This window comes from Lutra lutra, chromosome 5, assembly GCF_902655055.1.
Source record: "Lutra lutra chromosome 5, mLutLut1.2, whole genome shotgun sequence".
Classification (NCBI taxonomy): Eukaryota; Metazoa; Chordata; class Mammalia; order Carnivora; family Mustelidae; genus Lutra; species Lutra lutra.
Window position 1 is genome coordinate 59,547,720 of NC_062282.1, and position 25,906 is coordinate 59,573,625.

The 25,906-nt window shown below is 45.1% G+C and overlaps 1 protein-coding gene across 1 annotated transcript in view; it reads right to left on the reverse strand.

Annotated features, from left to right (window-relative positions):
• SLIT3 (slit guidance ligand 3) overlaps window positions 1-25,906 on the reverse strand; it is a 595,819-nt gene that overhangs the window by 340,936 nt on the left and 228,977 nt on the right. The gene's annotated exons all lie outside the window — the stretch shown is intronic.

The window sequence follows — 25,906 nt, forward strand, 5'->3', positions numbered from 1 at the left end:
ATGGCTGTCTTAGCAATGTCAGACTATGATGTGTCTAAATGGTTACTCTCAGTTTCTGCACTTATCTACTCCAGGCCAGGAACACACAATTTGCTAACTGCCGCAAAGCCATGGGCCACACTTTGAGGAGCACTAAACCAGAACACGGGGGTGCCTGAAACAGTATGGGACATAAGGGAGCTCCTTGATATGTAACTGTTGATTGAATAGATATGTAATATATAGATAATGTATAGATAACATTAAATGTATAGATAACATCAAATATAGCTATATGCACATCTAATTAAATTATACTTTACATGGTACATCAATTAGAAGATAGGATTACAAAACGGACACCTATGCCTAGGAGGCACAGGCGCGTATTAGCTAGCAAGTCGGCACCAAGACCCACTCAATGAAAAGGCACACGTGGAAAGGGAGTTAGGACTGAGCTGTGCCTATCCAGTGCTCTGTGTGCCATCTTGGTGGGTCATACTCCTATTTTACCCACGGGCAGTGAAGCTCACAGAGGGTAAGTGATCCACAGCTATTTAGTGACAAGAATAGGATTCAAATGCAGCTCTGACTCCACACGGCCCGTGTTCCTTCAGCTGCACCATGTGAACTGGGTGACGTCATGGGTGGCTATGTCTTACTCACAGGATGGGTGTGTTCCCACCACCACTTCCAAGCAAAGATGGCTGTAAAATCATCATCAGTGGACTGGCCGAGGTAGGTTTCATGTGAGAGCAATTCTACTAATGAGCTTCTAGGATGTTTACTCCTTAAGAGAAATGCCTAGAGAAGAGACGACACCTTGGTTTTGATGGAAATTCAAGCATCAGGATGTGATAGCTGGGATGTCCTACAGCCATCTAAGTCCCAGTTAGAGAATGGTGTCAACACACTGGGGGAGGCAGAGCACCAAGAGAGCCATGGAGAAGCAGGACAGGAGCTCTAATGTCCTGCATCTCAGGTATCCCCCACCTAAAGACTTCCATCTTGTGAAGTAAAAGTTTTCCCTGCTATCCAAAAGTAGAGGATTCCTATGAAGCCTTTTGTAAGCTGAAGTGGCATGAAGCAAAGAAGCAGTCACCATTTTGTAAAAGCAAAAATCCTTTTTGGATTTCCTGCAGTTAGCAAAAACAGGTACTAAGGTGGGCCTTTCATAAAAATGGTGGGCATCGAGCGAACTTTCAGAGAGCAGGGAAGCCTGTACACCTTATGAAAACTGATTTGAGTGGAGATTTTTTTGTTACTTGCATCCAATGACACCCTGCCTCATATAACCTCTTCCTCTAATAGGACACTGTCCCCTTTCATTAAAGCCAATGTTTGATTCATAATGTCGGACCAAAATGTGAAGGAGACGATCATCTAATGTATGGCAGCAACACACATTTTTCAAATCATCCTTTGAAATGAAATTTAGATGTCTTGAAGGGACCCTAAGAGTTGAACTTGGAAATAAAAAAAGAAAAAAAAAAAAAAAAACGAATGAATACCCACAGTACGCAATATAATTCCTACTCACTATATGCGGGGTTTAGTTCAACTTTCAGGACACAGTACCCCAAGGCATGTGCAATCACAGCCCGTCAACTCTGTTTAGGAATTCCCCTGCTGCTCCTCGCGTGTTTACACAACTTTAATACTTTTCTATATTGGCTCAGTAAAGCATTTTTCTATTGAGATGGCATTGTTCATCTGTATTTATCCCACAGTGAGGAGCCTGAGCTATCTTAACAGTCCATTTCAGTAACTGTAAAGCTGATAAATTGTGTATAAACAGCTCAAATATTTCTCAGAAAATAAAACTGGAAAGGAGAGGATTTTGCTTCAACCATCGAAGACAGTCTTGCATATTTAGAGATTAAGGCTGAGGTGTGGGTTTCTTCTTTCAGCTAAATCCACATCCCCCCTGCCCTTGACAACTTAATTTCCTGTCCTCTTTGGGAGACAGACGGATGAATATTTAGTGTAGAACATGATTGTGATTAAGCTTCCAAATGTATCTTCATCTGGATTCCAGCTGGTGTGGCATCTCAATTACTCCTCTATCCCCCTACGGAACCGTCTTATTGATGTAGTAAGCTTTGCATGATGGCACTAGATTAAAAATCTCCCAGGATTCTCCAAAACTTCTGACCTCAATCAATTATCCCTTAATAAAGGGGGAAAAAAAAAGAGGTCTTGTGCATACATTATGACCTGAAGAATCCCACCAGTAGGCATCCTACCACTGCTGCTTAGCTACTACCATCAGAGAACAGAAATCTTTCTTACAGCCTGCTACTTTCTCCTACTCCCCACCTCTGCAAATGATGATGCATTAAGTGAGACTCCAAAACTGATGGAGCTGGTGAGTAATAGGTGTACTGTCGAAATAACATGCAGAAGGCTGAGAAACGTTCAGCCGCCCGTAATTTCCTTACTGGCCCCAACATTCCATATCTGTCACTCTTCTCGTGATTCCTGGTACCATGATGCCCAAACTAAATTACAGAAGTACAGTACCGTTCTCCGAATCAATTCTAAATACCTTGGGTATGCACATACTATTTTTCAGGATCATTTCTTTGGAGAAGCCCCAACTAATTTACACGGCTCTTTCGTTCATGAACAACTTTATTCATTCACCCAACATGTACTGAGCTGTGTGTAGGCTGTGTGCTAAGCACTGGGCATGGATCTGCAAACAAGACAGACACAGAACAAGTTCCTTGTTCTCGGGGAACATAGTATAGTGGGGGTGCCAGACATGCACATGGCTAATAACAACTGAGTGTGAACAGTGCTGGAAGGAGCCAAGTCCCAGATACTGGGGGGCATCTACCTCAAACACAGGAGGATGTGCAGGGAAGATTTTGGAGAGCTTCCCCTCACCCCCAATCCATTACATCTGCAGTGGCCTCAGCACTTAGATTAAGTTTTCTGAACTATAGAACAACCATGGGCCTGCCCTCCCACCCTCCCTCCCTTTGTACCTTCCTTCCTATAAAAGTAAATGTCAGCCACGCTTCAATTCTTGTGCTTACAAGCTAGTGAAATATGACATATTTATAAAATGTTGGGAAAGGCAGGCAAAAAGATAGTTCCTGTTTTTTCATGCCATGAATATATATTACTTGATAAATGGCTATGGATGATTAAATGCTATACCCGATGTTGCAGACAGTATGATTCCTATAGGACTTCAGAGAGTGGGGCCAATCTGTGTGGAGTAGAGTATTTGGAAAATACTTCCAAAAATAAGGAGGCTGAGTTTGCTCTCTAAGATAGGGTAACGGTAAAGTAAGTACTTTCTATTTCCACTGGACAAGACCCTCATTTCTAGCAACCAGACTTCTGAGGATAGAATCTCTTAGGAACCCAAGTGGGATGGTAGAGAGCCTTAAGAATCCTTCTTGGAATGAAAAGGAAAAAAATAAGCAATGGATCTCATTCCTCATTCAAATCTTACAGTTCTAAAGAAGGCACTTCTCTCCAAGAGGGTAACTTGCCTCCCCGACTTGCCTTCTGGATTCAGTGGCTGTGTGTACATTGCTGGTCCATGACATATGCAAGTAAAATGGAAGATGGTAGAAGAATATTTGGAAGCAAAGGGAGATAGGGCTTATTGGAGAATTCTCAAGCTCTCTAGAATCCCTCATTCAGTGACCAAAGAGAAAATAGAGCTCCCCAAAACCTTCATATGGAGATGCTTAAAACAAATTACCCTTAAAAAAAAAAAAAGCTTACACATTAAAAAACAAAAACAACAACAACAAAAAACCCCAAACAAACCCAGAAACTAGGAGAAGCTGGAATAGTAGCCTAAAGCACTATGAACTCATGAAAAATTAATTCAGTCCTCAAAGTCAGCACCAGTAAGGACTGCTCTACATAACAAAAAGTTCTCAGTCGCATTATTAAAACACTGCTTTGGAGTGACCCATTAATTTCAAAGGCGCCAGTCTCTGTGTTAGAAGTTATCAAAGACAGATGTGCTAAAAGGGTCCTCTCTATCAAATCCGGTGCCCATCTGCTCTCCCAGGGTTATAATTGAGACCCTTATTATGGTTTGAGCACTTTGCTTTCATTTTAACCAAAACATCTTTGTGAGATTTCTCTTAAAATCCCGATGGAGAACAAGATTAGTAAAACTGGGTTTTTTTCCTCCCAGGAGCTGGTACCTCCTTCAGTCCATAGACCCTGGGCTCTCACACACAGTCTGCTCATATCAAGGTTGGTGGGGGTGGGGGGGGAGGTTGTGTTTGTTTGCCTCACCAGCATTTGCCAACATGAGAATCGAAACGTATTTTTCAGAAACAGGAGATGGGGCCTTAAGATTCTGGATAGGTGTGTCCTGTTTCAAGAAATCCTAGTATTAAAAAATGAAATGTATCTCAACCAAATAAAACTCGAAGCGATTCATCCATTTACAAAAAAGGGTTCCTGAAAAATCAGTTTCCTAATCTAGTTAATAGGTTTCATTATCCACAAAAAAAAAAAAAAAAGGTGTTTACTTGCACCACTTCTGGAATACACCAATTATTTAAATGTACTACTACTAATGGTTTCCCTTTATTGAATGCCTGCTATTTATGTGACTATCCCTGTGCTGACACTTTACATAAGTTATCTCATTTACTTTTCAAAACAGCCCTGAAATCTATATACCAGAATCTCATTTCATATTGAGAAAAGTGACTTGCCCAAGGTCATCTAGCCAGAGCAGAGCTGGAATTCAAACTTAAGTCTGTTTTGCTTTGCATTTCACTCTTCTGGTCTTGTTAGAAATCCAACTGAATAAAAACCTCATTAATATGGGCTGGTTGAGACACATGGCCATTTAAATTTACTAGAAAATTTTGAGTTACAAAATATGCACAGATTACCCACAACTATATACAATGAGTTGATGATTTCACTGGTTGCTGGAGATCCTTCAGGACTTATTTTAATGATAAGGATTTTTAAGTCATAACCCCAATGCATAGAATAGGAACACGCAACTAAAATACATGAAAACACTCCATTCCCTGAAGCTGGTTTAATATAATTTAATAATGTGCATATTAAATTCTCTCCTGAAGACACTTTACACTAGCTATGTTCTAGCTGATGCTAGGTTCAAGCACAAATTCTTGAAGAGTAAGTTCTGACGTGATTAGGCTTTGCTTTTAATTTCTTCCAAAGAAATTTGTACATTTCGTTAACCCCTTGGTTTGGAAATAAAGAGAAGAATGTGAAAACAATGAGCTCCTTCTCTCCTCTCTCCAGTTGCCCAGGGAGGGCAGGGTGGTGGCTTTAAGGGGGAGTAGCTATCTATGGTTTCTCAAATTCAGGTAATAAAATTAGGAAAGAACAGGAGTAAAAGGGAGCTTGGTCTTTGGAAGGTATGTGAATTGGGAGCTCAATATTGGAATTATGCAGATTCTGGCTGGGTTAACAAGAAGGATGTAACTATGAGAGATACAAAATATTAAAAACTGTCCATCATTTTTCTTTTTGTTCTAGGAAAAATTCTGGATCATATAAGATGGCTATGGGTAGACAGAAGTAGAAAAAGCCTGTAACAGCCGAATTAATAGGCATAAGAAAGGGGCCCGCTTCACATCTAGTAGGCACTAGGATGGATACACTTTAAAAATCAAGGACAATAACTAGTATTGGCAAGAATGTGGAGACAATGGAATTCTCGTATATTGTTGGAACTCTCATATACTGCATGAACGTGAATGGTGAAGTCAGTAGTGGAAAACTCTTCCCAAGTTCCTCAAAATTGCTAAACACAGAATTAACATACAATCTACTAATCCCACTCCTAAGTATATACCCATGACAACTGAAAACACCTATCCACACACAAACTTACACATGAGTTTCCACTAGCAGCATTATCATAACCAAAAGGTAGAAACAAGGCAAATGCCCATCAGGTGATGCCTAGATAAACAAAAAGTGCTCTATCCATACGATGGGATATTACTCAGCCAAAAAAAGGGAGTGCAGTACTCTTACATACTTATAGCATGAATGAGTCTTGGAGACATTATACTAGGTGACAGAAGTTAGACATAAAAGGGTACACATGAGTGATTCCATTTATATGAAATGCCCAGAACAGGCAAATCTATATAGACAAAAAGGAGATTAGTGGTTGCCAGGGCTGTAGGGGGGATGGAGAGAGGGAGACTAATGGATAGCAGGTTGCTTTTTGGGGTGATGGAAATGCTATGGGATTAGATAGTCATGGTTGTACAATAGAGTGAATATACTCGAAATTGAACTATATACTTTAAGATGATGAATGCTGTGTTACTGGAATTATACCTTGAGGAAGAAAAAAAAAAAAAGACAAGGTTTTGCTGGAAAGGGAATGACCCCAAACAATGGTACCTTATCATCTCTCAATTCAATGGGGCTGAAGAACCCGGCTCTGCGTTCTGGACCCAGGAAAGGAGACTCGTTACGGCTGCATTTTTGGAGTGTCACGATAGCAAGAAGTCTAGCCTTCCCTGGTTCTGTACCGTGCAAGTTTATTTTCTCTGGAGAAGCAGCCCCTGTCCATCCCAGCACGGGGAGGTCTCTTCCCCGGTTCAGAGCTGCTCTAGGGCAACGCAGCCCTAGAGGCGCTGGGCCATGCTCAGGTCTAAGAGAACAGCACTGGCTTACGGACTCTCCACCTCCTCCATGTGAGGGTTCTAAGCAGCTGCAGCTGAATGCGTCAGTAGGACGGCCAGGTTCTCCCTCAGGAAGAGCCCCTGGGACCGGTGCGTTTTATTTCCAAGAATTGCAAGTATTCAGATGCGGTGGGTGTTGGTCAAATCTTCAGGCACCCAACAGACCTACATTTGAGATGGCGTTTGGGAGCAATGCGGTCCCAGGAGGGGGGACTGCTAAGGACTGCAGTGAGCGGGAGCCAAGCGGAGCTGAAGAAGAGCCTGAAATGTGCAAACTGGACCGAGCTACACCTGCTACTCGCTCCCTGCCCGGGCTCTCCCTCACCCCTAGCAAAGGCCTCTTGATTGCAGCTTCTAGAGGCAGCAAAAGGAACTTCCATTAATATCACCTCGAAGACTTTCTCCAAATACAGTCCATGCAGGATAAAATGGGCTGGGAGGAAGTAATTTACTTTCTAGAAGAACTGACTTTCCAAGACCTGGCCACACCTCTTCACACCTTTAGGAACATTGCTCAGCACATGGTCGGTACTCAGCAGGCAGTGACTGAATGAGGGAGTCAATGAAAGAATGAATGAATGAAGTGTACTTACTAGGTGTACTTATTAAGCATTTACTATGTACTAGGTGCTTTACTAAGTTTTAAATTCATTATCACGTTGTAAAGGCACAGAGGTGTTAAGTAATTTGCCCAAAGTAATACAACTTGTAAAGAGTAGACCTGGGATCCAGGAACCAGACCATAGCACGCCAGCTCCTACTTCCTATGGGAGGCCTGCACTGCCTCACCCTGGTAAGGGGCCCAAGTTCTGTGTTCCCAGAGCACCCTGCAATTGCCCTTACCTTAGCGTCTACATACCAGATGGTATGTTTATGCTGACTTCTCTGTCATCTCCCCCACTATACTATGAGCTCCTGGACTCTTGACTCTTTGTTCATAGCTGTATCCCTGGGGACACACAGGCACAATACTTACAATGCCACTCGAAACAGACATATTGAGGGGCGCCTGGGTGGCCCAGTGGATTAAAGCCTCTGCCTTCGGCTCAGGTCATGATCTCAGGGTCTTGGGATCGAGCCCCACTTTGGGCTCTCTGCTCAACAGGGAGCCTACTTTCTCCTCTCTCTCTCTCTCTGCCTGCCTCTCTGCCTACTTGTGATCTCTGCCTGTCAAATAAATAAATAAAAAACCTTAAAAAAAAAAAAAGAAACAGACATATCGAATTAACAAATGAATGCAACCTGTTGAGAGGGAGCTGTATGGCCTGAAGAGAGAAGGCAGAGAGTATGGAGAGAGTTTGATGAGCAAAGGCAGAGAAGTAGAAGGCCACGCATGGAGGAGACCACATCCTCCCAACGTGTCCTATTTGTGTGCCTCGCTGCAGGTAAACGTATGGCCTAGAGGGACTGTAACTTGCGGGGTATCACAGAGCAAATTAGGGGGCAGCAGGGTCTGGCCGTGGAACATCTGCACAGCACATTGTGAGCGCAGGATGAAAGGCATGCATAGAAAAGCAAAGATCACAGAACCATTTTTGCAGAAATGAAACATTCCTAAATGAATACAAGAAGGGAGGTGAGGCTCCTAGAATGTGATGTATTGCAGAAGATGCTGTTGCCTTTCGACCTTGCTTTAAAAAGTTAAGTAGGTTGGTAAGTAAAAGTAAGGTACAAGAGAGAGTCATCATGATCTCTGGTGTGTATCTGAAACTTCTCCAGAGGACACTCTGAGGTGCACTCTGGGCAGAGGAGGGCTGAGAGGGGGCTGCACATGTAGCAAAGCATGAAGAAAGCCAGGAGAGGGTTGGGAGTCGCTTTCTTGTTGATCATCACCCAAAATCCATTCTGTGAGCACCAAAATCAGTCCAGGGGAAAGCAACAGTGCCCCCCAGCCCCTCAGTAAGGGAGGCTCATTCTTATCTCTCCATCTCTCTCCATCGCTAAGCCCTGTTCCTGCAAGTATTATGAGCCCCATGTGCATAAAATTAAAAACAAAAGTGATTTCTTCTTAGAGATAATTCGCCTGCCTCCCCACCCCCGTCCTTCCTCAACCCTCTAGCCCCCTCTCCAGGCCTACATCCCTACTTAGCAGCTGGGGGCCTGTCCCCGACTGCTAACAACCACCATTTGCTTTCTATATTCTGGGCTTTGCCACAGGGGCCCTACTCCAGCCACAGTCAAGACACACTAATGCTGACATTATTTTTACTGGCAACTTCACTTCTCGAAGGAGGAGTCCAGTCCTATTTGTAGACTGTGAAAAAATAAAAACAAAAACACAAAACACAATGCGTAGCTGAAAAAATATACTTCTCCACCTGGATGTCCTGCAGGCATCTCGAAAGGCAACATGTCTCAGATCGCACTGGGGATGTCTCCCCCGCCACCCGTTCAAAGCCACATCCTCAGCCTCAGCCCGGTGGACAATGCCGGCTGATAATGACAATTTGTCTCTAAGCCCTGTGGATTTTACAATTGAAATGTCTTTTGAATTCAACCCTTTACCTCATCTCTGATACCTTCTGTCCTAGCACAGGGGCTGGCCTCCATCTTTACTGGGATCTCTGCCTCTAGCTTCCTCCAAATGTCACCATAGCACGGCTTGAAATGACCTTTCCATTTAGTCTTATGACCAGCATTTTGCACGAGAGCTCCTTCAATCCATTTGGTCTGACCAAACTCCCCCGGATGTGCTGTCTCTCCCTGACTATGTTGTGTGCCTTCCTGCCTCCAGGCCTTCTCATACACCTCGTCTTTCTTTGCTGGGAGCCCTCCCACCCCTTCTTTGCTGGCTGCTCTCCCCTGTGCTGCAGGATGCACTGGTTCCACGAAGCCCCTCGGCCCACTGCGCGGCAAGGAAGCACTGTATGGTCACCTGCTTTTCTAGGGGACCAGCGACTTGAAAGCGGGACCAGGCTACATTCGGCTTAGCCACAACGTCTAGTAAGTGGTTGTGTAAGGGAGAAAGGAAAGAAGGGAACAAAATGGAGCAAAATGTCAAATTCACTACTCTCAAGATCCACATCTTGTCCCCCAAATTCATTTTGTTTCTTTGTTTCTTTGAAAGCTCTCTGAATGAAATCCAAAGCAGAAAGGAGAAGCTGAGGGATTCAGAGCAGACTTCACATTCAGTCCATGGTAGTCTCTCAGACAGCTTGCTTAACTTCCCAAAGCCTCAGTTTCCTTCTTCTTCTTCTTCTTCTTCTTTTTTTTTTTTTTTTTTAAGATTTATTTATTTATTGAGAGAGAGAAGGAGAGAGCACGTGCTGGGGGAGGAGTAGAGGCAGAGGGAGGGGGAGGATCTCAAGCAGACTCCATGCTGAGCACAGAGCCCGATGTGGGGCTCAGCCTCACAACCCTGAGATCATGACCTGAGCCTGTAGTAAGAGTCAGACACTTAACTGAGCCATCTAGGTGCCCCCTCAGTTTCCTTCTCCTTCTTCTTCTTCTTTTTTTTCAAATATTTTATTTATTTGATAGAGATCACAACTAGGCAGAGAGGCAGGCAGAGAAAAAGAGGAAGGGAAGCAGACTCCCTGCCGAGCACAGAGCCCGATGCAGGGCTTGATCCCAGGACCCTGAGCCGAAGGCAGAGGCTTTAACCCACTGAACCACCCAGGCGCCCCTCAGTTTCCTTATTCTTAAATAGCATCATCAGCTCGTTTACAGAGTTGCCCTAACCTCTGGGCAACATGATAAGGTATAAAACATTCTAGTAACAAAACCAGGCATTTGGTAAGCATTCAATGAAGAACATTTTCCATTATTATACCTTATTACTGTCCTTAGTGATCTCTTACCAAATACAGCTCCTCAAACTTTAAGACACTCTCTGTCCTGGTGAAGCTGGTCGTCGAGTTGGGGTGACAGATGAGGTGGGACAAGAGTAAGGAGAGTGACTTTCCTAACCAGACTTACTGGAATTTAAGCAACACCACCGATATGAATGTTTGAAGCAAGATATTTAGTTTGCCTACAGATTTCCTTCATTGTTGCTACCAGGGACTCAGAATTATTTGTACTTTTGAGCTTTGAGTATAAAAAGCAAGTTCCGATCCAAGTTCTGAGTTTCAGATCTGAGTAACAGTAATGCACGTTAAATGCCATAGAATTTTTGCTTCAGATAATAGTAGCCACATTAAGTTGTTATAGTGACCGACTTTGTCTCATCTCTGCAGGTGGCATGGGATTCCTCTGGAAGGAATCACAATCTGGAAAGGGGAACTCAGCTCCCTTCCTCCACTGGTTCAGCTGCTCAGAAAAAATCCCCCACTTAGTTAAGATACTGCTCTCGGAACGTTGAGCTTCAGATTAGACTGAGCAAAGAACAGGCCAGAGCTTGGGGCCTTAGGAATCGAGTAACACCGTGACCAGCATTGCTCTGGACCTTTTTCAGTGGACGACTGCAAACCCAGCTTGAACAGAGAGGACAATCAGGCAGGTGTCTTATGAAGCCAACAGCCTGCCAGGGGCCCCTGGGGCTGCTGCAGTGGGTGAGGCCATGTCACGCGTTTGTCAACCCCCGAGGCACGGGAACTTTCTCAGGGAACAGGCAAATATCTGGAGTTGGAAAAAAATATATTGGCTCCAATATACAGAAAAGCATGAAATCAAAATTATAAGAAGCAAAACGATAAAAACTGTTTTAAAGGGAAGCATCAGAAATACTCGCTTCCCTCTAGGAAGTCCGGTTGAGGGCTCTGGCCTTCCTGCAAGAAGCCGGGAAGTTTCTAATTGTCTGAAGATTTCTTGTAGTGGTAAGGGGAAGTGACATTAAGACACAGAAACCGGCATTTGGGGCTGACAAGTGATAGCCAACACGCTTTAATCTGTTAGACACAAACCTACATTCAGAAACGGGTGAAAGCGAAACAAAACAGAAGTGTCCTGTAGCTCCCCGGGTGGGTTTGTAGTGCTGTTTTTATTGGTTGTTGGTTCCATTTTGGTCAAGAAATGCTGCCACAATTGTTGGATCTGCCCCAGGGAGGGAGCAGCCTTGCAAAACCAGACTGGGACCCTGGTCTCCCAGCAGAGCTGAACCATTTATTCTTCCTTGGCTGTCTCCCTTCCTCCTCATTTGTCCTTCAAGTAAGTGGCATGGTTCCAGAACGAGAGAGAAAAGGTGTGTCAGGAGAGCACTTTCTCCGGTCAGTAGAGTGAAATGAACAGGCCCGCTGGCCCGGGATTTGCCGGACCATACTGCTTGCTGTCAAGGGCCCTTCCGCCATTCTTCTCACTATCACTCAACCCAACTGAAGGAGGGTCACTCAACAAACAGTTAGGGATACAGTGCTAGATCTCCTGATGTCCAAACACTCAGTCTGTAAACTCTTGTTTGAGTATAACACTGAGCTTTATTAGTTATCCTATGTTATTTGTCCAAAATCAAACTTCATCTCATTTCTTCTAATCTCACCTTATCCAGTCCACCCATCGGTCTGTCCATCTGTCCCATCATCCAATAATCATTCTCTCTGCCCAGCTTTCTAAACACAAATTTGGCCCACATTTCTTTGAAATTACTGGGTCTGTGCCCAGAGAATTCATTCATCCAACAAATCGCCATTCAGTATCTGTGACATGCCAAGGACTGTGCTAGGTTATTGGAATGTGGTGATCAGCCAGACCAACAGTGCGTCGCTCTAATGAAATTTATAGTCAAATAAAATGCCAATCAGTGTGACGATTTGCCTAACCACTTGCCCCCTTTGAACTGGATACTCTGAAGACTATATTAGTCCTTTTTTTTTTCTCTTGGCAACCACAGAACACTGTTCGTATTGAGCTTGCTGCCAACTGTAACACTTAGATTTCCTTTCTGGCCAAAAGGAATACATATGGAGGAAAGGGGATGCCATAGGTATCAAGGCCAAATCACACCCACCCTTCTAGAAGTTTCCATGTTCCTGGCACATAATAGGCAGAAATATAAGTTGAATGAATTTGTTGGCTCTCTTTGTTTTATAGTGCATAGTCAGGTTCAGCATCATTCCAGCCCTCTGCTGTCTTTATAGGGCCTGATTTGTTACCAGACATAACCTCCTTCTTATTTGCTTTTTTGTTTTTAATCTGAAAACATCAAGAAAACCATCAAGATCTGCATCCCAAAGATGGAAAGCTAAAATTTGGCTGTACTAGAAAGTTCATGTCAACTTCTGAACTTGTCAGAAGTAATCAGGAGTAGATTTTTGTGGGTCCTTCAGAACTGGAAAGGAAAAGGAAATCAAACATTCAAGGGATCAATTTAGATTCATAAAAAATAGAAAAGAAGGAAAAGGAAAGCCAACAGAATTAACACTAGTTTGATTCAAAAATAAATTGCCATTTTTTTAAAAATTGCTAGGCTTTTTTTTTTTTTCCTCTGCACAAGACACTGTGGGACTGTATATAAAAGAGTAAATCAGAGCTGTGGGTGCCGATTCTCAATTCTCTATTTAAGTTTCCTCCTGCCCAGGAGTGACTCCAAGAAGGAAATGAATTCTCAGTGGGGGACCCTGTAGTTGATTAGCTTTTACCTTCCAGAGGAGATGTCAATCATGTTAATTGGAATCAATAGACAGCTGTTCAGGGGCCCAGGGTAATTAAGCAAGTCATAAAGGGTAGAATTAGAGTTCCCTTTAAAAATTAAAAGGGATCCCACTGTTTGCTAACATTTTAAGCCACCTTGGCTACCTAAGACCTATTCTGATTTAAACTCACTGATCAAAGAGAGGCCAACTTTTGTGTGGGGGAAGGAGAGCATATGCTTATCCTGTGGGAAAGAGGCAAATCCAGGCTTCAGAAGTAAACTTCCACTGCATTCCAAGGGGAATCTGAATTTGTTGGTTTTGAGCTGATGAGACAAAGTCTACAGAAATGGAGAGAGAGAGAGGAGGGAGAGAGAATGAGTGAGGGTGCACATGAGCCCTCTGGGCTCTTGACTGTGTCATGCTTGCACACTCTGGTGTCCCCTGAGCAACCTATAGATTCCATCATCTGTGACCCAGGTCCTTCCAGAGGACAGCACAGAGAAAACTTCACAGGAGCAGAAGGAAAGAAGACATACTGACAGCAAGTTACAATAACCGGACATCCCCTTCAAAAAGATGCTCCCCCTGCCAGAGAACTTCTTCACAGAAATGCATGTGCATTTTTATGCCCCTTTTAAAACTTGAAAGGGAGCTCACATACCACCACCAGCCTCCCCCCCGCCCCCCCCCCACACACATTTGCTTAAAGACAGAGAGGGCTCCTTCATCCACATGCAACATGAAAAGAAAATGAAATTCTGTCCCAGGGCTTGTGATTTTTTTTTTTCTTCCTTTTCCTGACTCAATGAATGCCAGATGTTCTCACAAAACGTCTTCATATCTTCAGGACAGCCTGCAAGAATTCTATTTGTTATTGCTTGGAGGTCAAGAGGCCATAATAGATTTATAAGAAGGCTGTGGTCACTCTTTGTGTCTCTTATACTTAGGTGATATATGTGGCAAGAGTCACAGACAGCTCCTCTTTCTACATAATTTACTTCTTCAGGGCCAATTAGCTGGGTCAGATTAAGAGCAGAGGTGGTTTCCCGGCCTCAGGCAACAGAAAGCTTGTCAAGGGCAGCTAAGCCACACAAGGCTTTCTGACTGTCAGGAGAACAAGACGGAGGGAAAATGTCCAGAAGAATCCAGAGTGTGAAGGCCAGTAAGCCTGTCTGTCAGCAATCTGTAAAATGTGGTAGGTCATAGCCTCTTTGGCCTTGACCCGGCAACGTCTCGGTCCCAATAAGCCAGCCCGTCGCTGGGGTCTTCGGAGGTGGAACTGGGCTCTGAGTGGAAGGAAGGTAGATTTCATTCCACACTATCCAAGCTTCCTCTCAGCCCGGTGCTGAAACGCCGCATCATCGCCTCTGCCTGGTGCCTGCGAATCCAGTCAGCCTTTTCCCAGGGGTGGCCCACCTACCTCCGCCCCACTCTGTTTCAAAGCACGGGCGGGCAGACGTCGCCCAGAGCTACTGCCTCCAGGTATGCGTGCGGAAAGGCACCGATGCCCATGGGACAGCGGGTCGTGTTTGGTCTGGACATCAAAGAGGCTCGGCCACAGGCACCGGATGAACCATGTCAGAACCAGACCCTCGGCGGCTGGAGCCTCCGCTGAGGGTGCTTTACCTGTGTAGTCGGCTGTTTCCTGCGCTTGTGAACGCTCTGCTCAAGTAAGCTCTGGCCTATGCCGTGGCCTCCCTTTCCTAAGGTTTTCCGACCAAACAAGACACTATTGATTTCAGCTTGGCTCCAGAATGAATGAAGGGTCAACAGGAAAACAGGCTTCTTCTTTTTCCTCCACAAGGAAAACTCAGGTTGGGTCTGTGGCTCTCGTTTTTAAGAAATCAACTGAATTCAGTGATTTGATTTCCATTTTGACTTCTGGTCTGAATTTTGAGGGAGGTAATATTCCCTCTTTACTCTTGTGGTTACTTTTTTTTTTTTTTTGGCCATTTCTTCCTCTCTAAGGAAGTTTTTTAGGCTACTAAGATTACTTTGGCTGATGGGCTAAGCATTTGAAGAAGAGAAACAGGGATCTTGTGTTCTATATCCTATATGATACGGTCTATATTTTAGCAAATGCCTCCACCCTCTACTTGATCACATAAACCAAAAATGTGGGAATCTTTCTAGGTCACCACCTTTCCTTCAGACTTTCACATCTGCTTAGCTTCTAAGACTTATTGAATCCATTTCTATTCAACTCTGGAATTTCCCCCTTCTTTCCCTTTACTCCCTGTTATGGGTTAAATTATGTCCCCCCAAAAGATGTATTGAAATCTAAACTCCTATGCTAAGAATCAAATATTTGTGCTCCCCTGCAAAAGTCATATGTTGAAACCTAATGCCCAATGTAATGGTATCAGGGAGAGGGGGGGTGGGCGGGCTCTGGGAGGTGCTTAGGCCATGAGGGTGAAGCCCACATGAATGGGATTAGTGCTCTCATAAAAGAGGCCCCATGGACCTCCCTAGCCCTCTTTCCACCATGTGAGGATACAACAAAAAGTCAGCAGCCTAAAATCTGGAGGAGGGTTCTCACCAGACACTGAATCTGCCAATGCTTTGAACTTGGATTTCCCAGCCTTTAGAACTGTTAGAAATAAATTTCTGTTGTTCATACACCACCCAGTTTGTAGTATTTTGTTAGGGCAGCCTGAAAACACTAAGACACCCAAGTGCCTGTGAATGTGCCCTTGTTTCAAAATGGGGTCTTTGTAGATATCATCAAGATGAGGTCATTAGTGAAGACCTTAGTCCGACATGAGCAGTGCTGGTGTAAGAGGGGGGAAACACCATACTGAGACAAGGACAACCAAGGAGAAGACAGCCATGTGAGGACAGAGGCACAGATAGGACCGATGCAGACACCAGCCAAAAGCACACCTGGGGCCACGAGAAGTTGGGAGAGGCAAGGAACGATCCTCTCCTAGAGACTTCAGATGGAACACAACCTACCTGTACCTTGACTTTGGATCTTTGTCCTCTAGAACTGTGAGACAATAAATTTCTCTTTGTTGTAGTAATTTGTTACAGCAGTCTTAGGAAACTATCACACTCTCCTAATCCAGGCCCACAGGGTCTCTTAAGACTAATGTTTTCTTCCTCTGACAGACACATCCTCTCCACTGGGACCAAAGTGATTATCTTAAAAGTTTATAGTTGTTTCAAGATGAAGTCCTAACTCCTTAATGTTACAAAGATCCTTCTTAATCTGGCCCTATCTGCCTCTTTAGTTCCTGCTTCTCCTTCATGAGAATCATTTACTCTAGCCAGATGGAGGAGCTTCTGATACTTGTTTGTGCTGTTCAGAATACTTCAACTCCTTGCTTGCCTAATTCCTGTACATCCTCCAAGTTACTGCTCAAGATTTATCTCCCTTTTTTTTTTAAAAGATTATTTATTTATTTATTTGACAGAGAGAGACATCACAAGTAGGCAGAGAGGCAGGCAGAGAGAGAAGGGGAAGCAGGCTCCCTGCTGAACAAAGAGCCTGATGTGGGGCTTGATCCCAGGACCCTGGGATCATGACCTGAGCCGAAGGCAGAGGCTTTAACCCACTGAGCCACCCAGGTGCCCCAAGATTTATTTCCTTTTGAAATCCTTTCTTTGAAAAGCCCTGACCTAGGAGTCCATTTTCTGAGTAGATCATGTATACCTTTGTTATATTTGTTACCATGTTGAAGAAGTTTCATGGTGTTTTCTAGATCTTGATTTCTTCGAGGTCATGGACTACTCTGTGGCCCCAATGCCTGCTGTACAAGGTGGCAAACAGTAGGGAGTTGGTGAATATTTGTTGTGGAAATAAGTTTGAAAAAAATGAGTGACTGAATCTCTGGTAAATTTTTTTTTTTTTTTAAAGATTTTATTTATTTATTTGACAGAGAGAAATCACAAGTAAGCAGAGAGGCAGGCAGAGAGAGAGAGGAGGAAGCAGGCTCCCTGCTGAGCAGTAAGCCTGATGTGGGGCTCGAACCCAGGACCTGGGATCATGACCTGAGCCGAAGGCAGCGGCTTAACCCACTGAGCCACCCAGGCGCCCCTCTCTGGTAAATTTTAATATGTTATTTCTTCAGGTAGGGGGAGAAAGGAATTAGTCTAGTCAATCCAGATTCCCAGTGATTCCAATCATAAGCCAAATAGCACTCTAGGTACTGGAAAGAAAAACTCCTCGCTTTTGGGAATCTTCCATTGCAGGCAGATGAATAATTGACTCAAATAAGTAAGTTTCAGATAAAAATATGTGCTAAAAGGAATAAAAGAGTGTAATCTGTTTCTGCTTCAAGGGGAAGTAATATTTTAGGGCACCTGGGTGGCTCAGTTGGTTAAGAGACTGCCTTTGGCTCAGGTCATGATCCTGGAGTCCTGGGATCGAGTCCCACATTGGGCTCCCAGCTCCATGGGGAGTCTGCTTCTCCCTCTGATCTCCCCTCTCATGCTCTCTCACTTCTGTCTCTCTTTCTCTCTCTCAAATAAATAAATAGAAATCTTTGAAAAAAAAAAGAGGAAGTAACATTTTAAATTAGATTTGAATAATGTGCTAAGTTGAAAGCTGGTCATTTGGGCAGAAGTTGAACAAAGGCCCAAAGGACATCCTGACTTATTCAAGTAAGATCAAGAAGGCCAGAAGATGGTACCTGGGTGGCTCAGTTGGTTGGGCAACTGCTCAGGTCACAATCCCAGAGTCCTGGGATGGAATCCCACATTAGGCTCCCAGCTCCACGGGGAGTCTGCTTCTCCCTCTGACCTTCTCGCCTCTCATGCTCTCTCTCACTGTCTCTCTCTCTCAAATACATAAATAAAATCTTAAAAAAAAAAAAAAAAAGGCCAGAAGAGGCATGCTGGGTGTAAGTGTGAGAAAAAGTCAGAGAAGTAGGTAGTGGTCAAAATATGTAGGGCATTATCAGCCACAATTAAAAAAAAAAAAGATTTTATTCTAAATACAATGGGCCATCAGTGGAAGTGAGCTCGGGCAAGACATGATCTGACCTTAGTTCTCAAAAGACTGTTTGACTTCTCCATAGAAATGGATTGTAGAGGGCAGAGTCTTAGAGTCAAGGAGGCTGGTTAGACAGCTTCCATACAATTCCAGGTGGGAACTGAAGGGGGCTTGGAGAAGGCAATGGAGTGGGGTTGTCCCATCTTTTCTTGCATAAGAGTATTGCACAGAATGGGGCCCGAGTAGGCTCTGGAACCTTTGCTGTGGGCAGTGGGAGCCTCCCTTCTTCCTAAGCCCAGTGAGTAAGGAGATGGCTCTTACTTGATCCAGGGGCCTTGTGGATTCATGGCTGGGCAGGTTTCCCAGCCAGGAGAGGGGGAGTCCGAAAGATTCCTCAATTATTATGCCAGTTTTTTATTCCTTCCACACTCCATTAAATATATATGTTTATACATACTTACATATCCATGTGCTGCCTTCCCAAGCCACCTTTGGAGAGACCCAGGGATAACTGATTTGTCTTTTCAATGTGCGTCGTTAAGCTGAGTGATTTCGACATCACATTGCCATCAATAGAGGGGTCTGACTTACAAATTATTAAGTGCTTACAGCAGATCGTTGGCCACCTCCCAGACATTCATAGCTGGCAATCTCTTAAAAAAAAAAAAAAAAGATTAAATGAAGCTCACAGTGACTTCAGCATTAACTGCTGGCTTCCAGGATTTGTGCCTATTTGAAGCAGAATGCCTGCCGTTCTTGTAGCTGCTGATTTCATGGTTTCCACTTGATAATCACTTTAAGGGACGGGGAGCAGATTGGTGGAGCTGATGGTGCCCCATGGCTGACTTCACAGCCTCTTGGAGGAGAAGGGAGTCCTAACAGGGGAAGCGGCACAGTGCCACCAAATGAGCGCTCAACCCCAGGGTCAAAACAGCCACATGCTCTTCCCAGCTGTGCCACCAACAAGCTGTGTGACCCTGGCAGTTTTCTTAACCTCTCTGAGGCTCAGTTTTCTCAACTGGAAAATAGGAAAATGTTATCTACCATATCTGTCTTATGACAAAAGTAAGCATGCTATAAGTGAAATGGTGCTAATATTTAAAAAAATAAATACTTCTTGATATATTTCCCCTTTTCTGGTAAACAAGATCCTTTCTCTCTATCCTATCTGCCATTTAGTCCATGTAGAGGTTTAATGTTCCAGGAAAGAGAAGAGCAGCTATGACCTATAACCCAGGAAAGGTGAGAGGAGGATATGACATAGTGGTGAGTTTCCTTCCATCAGGAAAGGAAAAGAAAAGAACGCTCTTTGGACAATATGGGAGAAATTTAGAGGTGCCAAGCCTTGGGGGTACTTGGCAAAGATAACCCTGAGCTAAGGTCTGGAGGACAGGTCAAGGAGAGTTACCTGAGCTAGACTGGGAAGAAGCTTAGCACAGCGGGGCCCTACTCTTTCTTCCCTGCATTGCCAAGTGCCCTGGCATGAGCATGGGCATCTAGGGAAGACTAGAAATGGTGATATGGTCAGCTTAGCCAGAGAATCCCAAAAGTAGGGTTTTGAGAGTGGAAAAGTGAAGAGTCCCCATGAACTCCCTGGGGGTTGGGGGATGTGGAAGGTGGCTAAGGGAGCCAGGGGCCCATCATGAGGTTAACATGTGGGGGATGAAAGGATTATTTAGTGGAAGCAGAGGGAAGAATACACCAGGGGGCCGGAAAGAAAACATGTCTGAGCCACAGAGAAACTGTGGAAGGTAGGTGGGGTCCAGGTTCAGAGGGTGGGTGGGGTGGGTCATCAGGACTCCCTACTGGGTGGAGAGAAGAGACAGCAAGTTTCATCAGCCATGGATGTGAGCAATGGATGCCAGATGACCGGGACAGGGCAGCACAGGGATCTAAGGATCTGATGTCCACCCCTGCCATCAGAAGTATGAAAGTTTCCCCTCTATGCCCACAACAAACTACCTATTCTTTTTAAGGTTTATTTATTTATTCTAGAAAGAGTGAGAGAGTCTGAGCGGGGGAGGTGGGGGAATGGGACTGACCAGGGGGAGAGGGAGAAGCAGACTCCCCGCTGAGTGTGGACCCAAGTGGGGTTCCATCTCAGGACCCTGAGATCATGACCTGAGCTGAAACCAAGAGTCGGAAGCTCAACCGACTGTGCCACCCAGGTGTCCCCCATAACAAACTTTGAAAGCAAAAAGAGATGGCTTCTTTTTTCATTGGAAAGGCTGGGGATCTCCTCCTCCCCTTGAGATCAAGGTGAGATTGGCAACAGAACATAGGTTACCTGGTTGCTTGCCCCACTGTGTAGTGAATCAAAAGATCAGCCCCATTCCACGAGGTATAAAGAGTGGGATTTCCTTCGCAGATGTAGGGATTGCTCTGTTCGTCCATGAAAAGTCTCCTCACACTGCTTCTCTACCATTCTGCCTGTCAAGAGAGCATTCTCTGGAATGGCTTCTCCCTGAGCCGGTAACATCCGCTCTACGAATGCGACGGGGCAGCACGTGAGCGCGCATGCACTCACAGCCTTCCTAACCAGCAGCATCCCCATGCAGACTCTGTTGCTGCTTGCTCTTACTGCGCTGCTTGGAGTACGGGCCAGGGGCGCAGACCAGGAGAAGGTGAGCCTGAGTCACATGGGAAGGCAGAGTTAAGAAAATTCTAGAACTGGAAGGTAAGAGAGCAGGGCAAGGAGACCAGAACAGCTCTGGCTACATTGGGAAGAACATTTGGAAGGAAAATGGGGAGCAGGCAGCAGCTGCTGGATACGTGAGATATGGAGAGAATTCCCAGAAATTTTGTTGTGTGGTATGAATATAATTCTGTGTCGTACTATTTGAAAAAAACAAAAACCAAAAAAAACAAAAACATTTTAAGACTGAGATCCTGGGGCATTCTTTTTGAATGCTGGTCTGTGGTTCCGTCCGAACACTTCGCTGTGCTGGGACAGGCTGTGGAGCAACTTGACTTTCCATGGATTGCAACAATTTATGATTCTGTTTCCTACTCTGGTGACACCCTATGTCTGACCCGGGTGAGCGAGCCCTCCCCTGTCTCTCACTCCTTTTATGAGATTCAGACAGCAGGCTGAGCCCGAGGAAAGAGGAGGGTGTCCTCAGATTTAGAAAATGAATCCCCTCTGGGGAAAGGACTCTCTGCTGCTCCAGAGGGTGGCAAGGAAGAACGTCCAGAACATTCCATGCCGGGAAGATGCCCTCTTACGTCCCTTTGCACGGACCAAACTCAGGATGCTGCAATGCCCAGTGAGGAGCACAGGTGCTGGGGAGTTTGCTGTGAGCACTGGTGAGAAATTCTGAATAAGAGGGGGAGTTCATTTTAAAGCACAAGCTCCAGGAACACTAGCTGTTGTCCTGACCAATCACAAGCTCATGGCATCCTTTACTTCTCAGTACAGAAGAACTTGCTGCCAGAGTCTTCCTGGCAAACAGAAAGCTGACATTTCTTCAGTGCTAGAGGACCAGAGAGATTCTTTAAAGGACAGGATACAATAAAGCACCTCTCCTGCTTCCTAGGAGCAAAGTCAGACAGCTCCCCCTTCACACCTACTTGACAACAGGGATAACAATAGCAACGTTCCTTAAGTACTGACTACCTGACAGCCCCTGGACCTGGTATTTTAAAAGCCAGGCATTTCATTATCCGTTTAACTTACAGCAAGGCTGCAAGAGGACATTAGGATCCCCGCTGAGATATCAAGTCATTTATCTAAGTTGTACTGCTAGGAAGTGGGAGGGTAGGGATTTGAACCTGGTGCAGTCTGTCCCAAAGCCCTATACTCTTATCCCCTACTATCCTGCAGAAATCTCAAAGGCGCAGTCCCTGGGCTTCCTTCTGCCCACACACATACTTAGTATGCACAGCACAACATTAAAAACAATTTTTAAAATTGGCTGCTAATATTTTAAAGATGGGAGATTACATCTTTAAAAATCCAAATTTCCAGCTTGACTTACAACACAATTAAGAGACCTGAGCACAACAGCCCTATGCTTCCCTGGGGCCCAACAGGTGAAAGTTGGCAGTATTTGACTGGCTTCTGTCCCTTAGGTGACCTGCCCAGCCCCGCAGGTGTGTGAGTTCTCTAGTTTTGTGTATGGCCTCATGTCGCCACCACCTTGGGTATCACTGAAGCATAAGCATCTTGGATCAGGACTCTGTGTGTCTGCTGCTCTCTGCTCCACCAAAGGAAGCAGCTCTGTCCCCTGCTCCTTGGTGAGGTTCCAGGCTGAGGTTGACCAGAAGCCCAGCTGCAGGCAGAGAAGAACCTACAAAGACAGGATGAAAGCAGTGCTCGCCAGACTGTGTGAGGCACTGATCCCAGTCAGGTCCGATCCACGGGGCCTGGGCTAGAAGTCTGGGCAGCTCTGGAGTGCCACTGGGACGCTCCACCTGCCTACTTATGACGAACTGATCATCTGTCTTAAAAGGGGACTGTAGTGGTGCCCACAGGGACTGTGGGGTCCTAGACACCTGGGCTGAAGTTCTGCACGGTCACTTCCTAAGCTATGTCCTTGAGCAACTTTCTGTCACCTCTCTACACCCCACTTTCTTCATGCGCAAATAGGGTAGAAAGAGAATCTCCCTCATTGTGATGCTGTGAGAATTCAGTGAGGTAATTCACTAGCACAGTGTCTAGAATAAATATTCAATAAACAGAGGCAACTCTTACTTTCCCATTACTGTTTCCTTCCTGGATGATTCAGAGGGACTTTCAGTTCGGTCAAGGGAGGAGAATGCTCCTTTACAATGAGGTGAATGCTGTGTGTGTGGCTTCAGTGGTATCTTGGTAGGGCTCTTTCAGCAGTTTGGTCCACACGGCCAAGGAGAGAAAGGCTCCAAACTGATGCTTCCCATAAAATGTACATGTGAGGGACACCTGGGTGGCTCAGTTGGTTAAGCAGCTGCCTTCAGCTCGGGTCATGATCCCAGCGTCCTGGGACTGAGTCCCACATTTGGCTCCTTGCTCGGCAGGGAGCCTGCTTCTCCCTCTGCCTCTGCCTGCCACTCTGTCTGCCTGTGCTCGCTCTCGTTCCTCTCTCTCTGACAAATAAATAAAATAAAAATCTTAAAAAAAAATGTACATGTGATTGGATGTTGGCCAGTGACGCATGCTGGACTGGAACCCTGGTCTGCTTCACTTAGGTTTCTATCCATTCTGTGTGATTCTCCCCTTACCCATAACTTAGAGGCCCACTTACCTGCCCCTCGGCTCCCTCCCACCCACCCTATAGTCCTCACTGCACAGAACATCCTGTTAGCCACACATATGAAGGCAGATAGAGAGACACTCCTACACAGCTTTTGGTCCCCTGTCCCATGGTCTCCACCTGACCTTACTACAGAGCTCTAACAGAGTCCCAGACAACAGCTGGGTAGGCCAAGGCTGGCTTCATTTCTGTCCTATCAGTCATTGATAATGGAGCACAAAGAACCTTGAGTGCTTAGATTAGGAACACTTGAAAACAAGCATCAATGGGATGTTGCCAGACCTTTCTGGGAAAATGCTAGAACATCATTCATCTAAGGTCATGACTTATGCCCTGAGAAACACCCTCCCTTCCCTCCAGCTGCAGACCAGTGTCATGATGATAGAATCATTTCCCACCCCAACCCTCCACCTCTGGGTCAGGAATGTGCCCAGGAAGGCTGAGTCTGTCCCTCTACTTTGGGGACAGTTAGACTCTAGATCACCCCAGAAAAAGCTCCAGAGTTCATCTGACAGACATTTGCCAGTCATCCTTCTTGGCAGAATCCTTATTGCTGGAGGATAAGCCCGCCCAATTTGTTTAGTGCTCACTAAAGTTTTAAGAACCACATTATTGCTCACTGAGTTTACAAAGATGTTTAGGAAAGACTTTGGTAACTTCCTTGTCCTTTTCCTTACCATAAAGGTGTAGGCAAGGACTCACATCTTTGAGTCCCCACCTTGACCCTGTACATCTAGAATCTTCTCTTTCTCAGCTTTTATTCTCTTCTACTCCCCCTCCCCTACTCACTGTGTTCTCACCACACTCACCCCCTTTCTGCCCCTTGAACGTGTCAAGTCCAGGCCCTTCTTCTTGCCCTTGTCACCAGTCCCAATTACATGATCCTATTGTGTTTTCTTATGATTTTATACTTTTAAAAATTATTTCACTTATTCATGTGTCTGGTTCTTACAGTCTGCTCTCCCCCAAATAATGTAAATTCCATGAGAGCAGAGACCCCGTCTGTGAGATGTGTCACCTGCGAGTCCCCCTGATAGGGAGTTGGGCCCAGTAAGGTGTTACTGTTGCAATCATTTCCCCATTAATGTGCTCCCCTTGCCTTATCTACCTGGATAAGTTCTCAACATAGTCAGGGGTGGGGAGAGAACCTTTACCTATGAACGAGAGGGAGGGCCAGGAACAGCAACAAGACTCATAAAGAGACTCTGTGCAAGTGTGCACGCACACGTAAACCTGTTCAAAATCAAGCCTTTGATAAGATGTTCCCTTACATTTCAGAATGGAAATATGACTTGTATCAATTGTTTTTAAAAAATGCAAGTGCTGGATTATCTGCCCAGCTTAAAGATGATGCTTAGGGACAGGTAAGCACCCTGGCTGCTGTAGGCGGCCAGAGGAGGGAGGTTTGGAATCCTAAGTATCCGTGGAGCCCCAGAGCCAGCTGTGCACGGAGGGCCACAGCTTGCCCTGGTACCAGACGTGGGACCTTGATGATTCTGTATTCTGTATTCTCCAAGGTCACTTAGATCAATCTCCTTTGGCTGGCTTGCTCCCTAGCGTCCCATGAGATCCATGTCTGGAAGGAGAGGCTGTGCATTTCTTTCCTACCAGGGGCGAGTGAGAGCCCCCAGAATGTCTTCGCCTCTATGTCTCCGCTCCTTCATTCCGCCTACGTTCTCTTAAGTCTTTTGTGGCTGATGGCAGGAGTTGAGAGAGACTTCTCAGAACCAGGCTCCCAAACACTGCCACATTCCAGCTGGCTTCTGGATGCTCTTGCCTGGTCTTTACACCCTGCTGGTGACAACCAGCTCCACAACCCATTCCACCTGCGGCCACAACTGACTTCCTCCCATGTGTGAGAAAGAGGGAGATCCGAGGGAAAGTTTTATGTGTGTGATGCGGACACCATAAATCAGGACCCTGGCAGTATTTAAATCTGTGAAATGCAAAGGGAATTTATATAACAAGCCAGCTACGCAGGCAGGTGGCCCAGGAAGCTCCGGAACGTTCATCTCACACTAACGGCTTGCACATTTATATTGTGGTACCAGAAGCAGGGAGCAGGATTGGAAGGTGTTAACAACGACTGCAAAATATTTCTTTAAGGGTACATTTCCTCCATTTCCTCTCAACATAAATTCTGACAACACAAATGCAGCATTTATCCACGAAATCATGTATCTGGGAGGACTGCTTTTAATTTATGGAATGATTCGTAAAAGGAGTCCTTTAATCCAGACCGGGAGTAGTTGGTTAATGTGATGTAATTAGCAGGATAAATTATTTTCATAAGGAAAGGGTTTAAGGCATGAAACCAGCCCAGGACAAAGGAACACCTTCCCATTCTGCTGGGTGTCAAAAAATGGATTCTGTTGCTCCCCTTTAAAAAGATAAGCAGAGGCACTTTCTTGGATTATTAAAGGTCGAATTGAACTCTTACAACTCACCTGTGACTTCCTGGAAGGACCCTCATTGAAGTGGGAAGGAAAGGAGAGGGGGACAGAACACAGAGTCTTTGCCTACTGAAACATTTCTTGGCTCTGGGCCACTGCCTCTGGATTCTTTTGGTGGCTGGAA